The following is a 3,773-nucleotide window of genomic DNA, read 5'->3' as shown; positions in this document are numbered from 1 at the left end:
GCAGCCTCTGAGCTTGAATTGCATGAATATCTGGATGTTGCTTTGGGAGAGGGCAGCCCCTGCACAAGGTTTTCTGTTACAAAACCAGCCCTGCCATGGTTATAGGGAAAGGAAGATGTATTTCTTCCCTTGTGAAACTTGGTGACATTGGGCTGAGCACAAAGCAGAGGCAGACTTTCTTTTTAACGTCCATCCTGGAAAATGCTGCGCCGCATCCAGCCTCTAGCCCTGCTGCCTCTCCCGCGATGCAGTTATATAATGCAACCCGAGCTGCCAAGGGACTCGGTCTGAATTCACCTGATTAAATTATTAGCCTCATGTCCTGGCAAACATTTCACCAGGACGCCTCGCAAGCTAGATAAATCTAGTGCCAGGTTTCAGGTGTCGGAGCAACAGGAAAGCATCGCCCGTGTTGGAGCGTCCGCTCCCGCAGCGGAAGAGCCCTAAGCCCATGGGAGCATAACAGCTGCACGTCACTGCTGCCTGTCAACGCTGCTGCCACCAGCCTCGTGCAATGTCACTTGTCCCCAGGGCTGCCAGGCCCCCCGTGTCCTGCAGGCTGCCCCCTCATGTGTTGTAGGGACCCCGTGCTCAGCTCATGCCTTCGGCCGTGGCTGCGTTCCCCAGGGCACAGCGGGTGCTGGGAAATCTCTCAGATTAGAAACTGGCTCTTGGGTGCCTGTGAAGCTTTGGATACCACGTGGCTGCTTTGGAGAAGCTCCAGGGGTATTGCAAGAGTGGAGGACTCATAGTGGCCTTCCCAATGAAGATGGAGCAGGCAATGGCATAGAGGAATTGAAGAGAAAAGTCCACCAAGGTTTCCTCTGTGAAGCCCACTCTCAAGAACAGCCCTGGGAAGTGGTCAAGGGGAGCCGAGCAGGCTTCATGCCATCACCTGGCTGCCCCTGCTACTCTGCCGGATCACCTGGCAATGCTGGCGGGAGCATTAGGTCATAACCCAGCAAACCAGAACTGCCAGAAATCAGGGGGGCAATCTGTGCTGGGCAGACTTTACAAAGCTGGCTTCAATCTCTGTGTGCCCATGAGGATGGATCCATATCTAAAAGGTTCATCTAATGCAAAAGGACATTTAGAAAGAAACAGCCCAGGGTAATACAATTGTTGTTGATTACCCACAGGTGTGACAGGGCTGCAGAAGGCAGGAAATACATTTTTCTGACTAAGAGATACCTGGAGGTTTGCCTGCGATGAGCTTTGTATTCATTTCACTTGCTCTAAGTGTACTCAGTGGAGACAGATGTGCTGTTTTGTAAAAGGTTTTCCAGCTCCCAAGCAACCCAATGACTGAGTACACTCAGCAATCAATGTTACAAGCACTGCTTATTCTACACCCTGGTGCACTGCCAGGATCCCACACAGATCAACCTGACCTAGCTGAGGAAATCATTGAGAAATAAGAGAGAGAGAGGGAGAGGGGGAGAGAGAGAGGAAAAAAAAAGAAATCCCCAAATCCCCAGAAACACAATGTTAAACCCTCCCACCTGATCTGCAAAGCAAAAGCCAGCCCAGACCAAATATAAACCAAGGCTGCACAGCCAAAACAACCAGACTGTAGAAGGTCAGACAATCTCAGAAGAGCATATCGCAGCGGGGCAGACGTGCCCGCAGCCAGCTCACACAGGGGAGGAGGAAGGCTGTCTCCCCGCACGCACCCCTCGGGGATCCTCTCGAACTCTGCTCCTCCAGGAAACCACAGGGATGGCTAGCCTGGAGGAAGCCCAGCAGCTCTCAGCTGGCATCCCCATGCCTGGCAGCGGCCAGCCCAGAGGCAACACCGGCTCTGCTCCTCCACTGCCCATGCTTGGGTGGCACTGCAGTTTGTAGGATCTATGGGTCCTACAAAGGTGGAGTGAAGGAAGGACCCCAGCAGGCTGACACCTGCAGCAGGAGGACTTTAATGTTGTTGTTGAGTTCTTACTCACATAACACGTCTGATCCCTTTTAATCTTACTAAGCTAATAGTAAATCCTGCTACAGCAAATGCCCCAGCACAGCCAAAAGTCTTTTCTCTTGTTCAAGTGTTGCTGTTTACTATTTTTTTTTCTTTTCTCCTAAGTCCTAAGATAAAGCTGTCCCCTTCTCACACTGGCAGGAGCAAAAGCAAACACATTTCTAATGAGGAGGCTGGAAAGTTCTTCCTGGGGTGACTGGACTTGCAATATGTTTATGCTTTGTAAAGATGGGATTACTTGTCATGGTGCTGGTCAAATGGTCGAGGGTGCCAACACCTTCTGACATGTCTGCATGGGTAGGAAGCTCAAGGGTTTAGCAGTCACTGCTGGCCTCAGCTTCAGCCCAGACCTCAGTAGAAAGTCCTTCTAAATATGTACCCCCCATCGATGCTACTCAATAACCAGAGGTCATCCTCACCCCGAGTGTCCCAGGTATCCCCCTGATGCTCTTCCCATGGAAACTGCCACAGGGTATAGTTATTTCAGACCAGCTGGTGACACCGTCTTTCAAACGACCTTCAGGCTGCAAGGAGTCTGCTTTTCCCTAACTCCACTTTTGGCAACCTCTCTGCTACGTGACGTATCTGTGTGTGTTAAAGTTAACCTTGAAACCACGGCTGAGCGGCCAGGCTCCCAAGACCATCGCCTCCAGGAGCTCCGTCAATCCTGTGCTCCCCACCTGTGTTGTGGATAGGACTTCACAAGCATTGCAGCAGCTGGAAATTGCTTTCTCTTCAGGCACGTTTTTATCTTTCTTATGTTTTTGGATTCCAGTACCACCTTGAAAGACTTCAGCTGCCTGTCCGAAAGGGAGGATTAAGGCTGGAGCTCATAATTTGAACTCCATTCCTTGCCAGCCCAGCTGAATATCTCAGCTGTTCTTCACCAGATAATGCACTTCCCTTTCATTTCATACAAAGATGTTTAGCCTATGGTGTTTACAGTCATATGTTATCCGTACCAGGACAACGCTGAAGGGAGCATCCCTCATATAATGATAACCCCTGCATATCTTAGAAACACTGAGGTTTTCCACCTTGTGTTCCTGGACAAATTCCTGCCCAGAGCTTGTGTACTTGCTCTGCGCCGCAGTAAAAGCATGTGGGACCATCACAGCACAGCTGGATTTTAGAAAATCATCCCTCAGATGCAGGACGCTCAGCCTGTGTTCTTCCTGTTTTGGGCAAGGACCTGAAAACTGCCCAAGAGAAAACAAACAGGTTGATTAAGGAGTTTTGCAGCTTCTCAGAGAGGATGTTACCCAGCTGTCCTACAGGACCCTGACACAGAAACCTCTCTCCTGCCACCTCCCCAGGCTCCTCTGTCATTCACACAAGCCTTGATGCAGGGTGGCTGCAAGCCTTGATGCGTGATGGATGTTTGTCTTCTCACACCATGATTATAAAATCCCAGTCATGGACACTTGTGAGGGATATTATGGTGGTTATTTGGTGAGCCCACATCCACCAGCTGCTTGAATCCATCACTATAGATGGTATAGCTCTTAGAGCTAATGAGAAAGTCCTGCTGATGTGCTGCTATTCTGCCTTGAAGGCTGTGTTCACATGGGATGGAGGACCAAGGTACCAGCAGCCTCAGATGTGCTTTGGGATGTCCATGTACTGAACTCTTGGAAGTGCACTCACAGACCCAGTGCCTGGTGTTTGTGTGAACAGCTCTCAACTAAATATTGTCAACTGCCACAATATTTCCCATTTATCTTGTTGCAGTGGGTGCAGAAATCAGGTGCTTGTTCAAGAATCACTTCTTTTATTTAAAGGTGCAGGGGGTGAAAAGGAG

This window comes from Netta rufina (genome assembly GCF_964035555.1).
Source record: "Netta rufina genome assembly, chromosome: 3".
In the NCBI taxonomy this organism is placed as follows: domain Eukaryota; kingdom Metazoa; phylum Chordata; class Aves; order Anseriformes; family Anatidae; genus Netta; species Netta rufina.
This window is presented reverse-complemented; position numbering follows the sequence as displayed.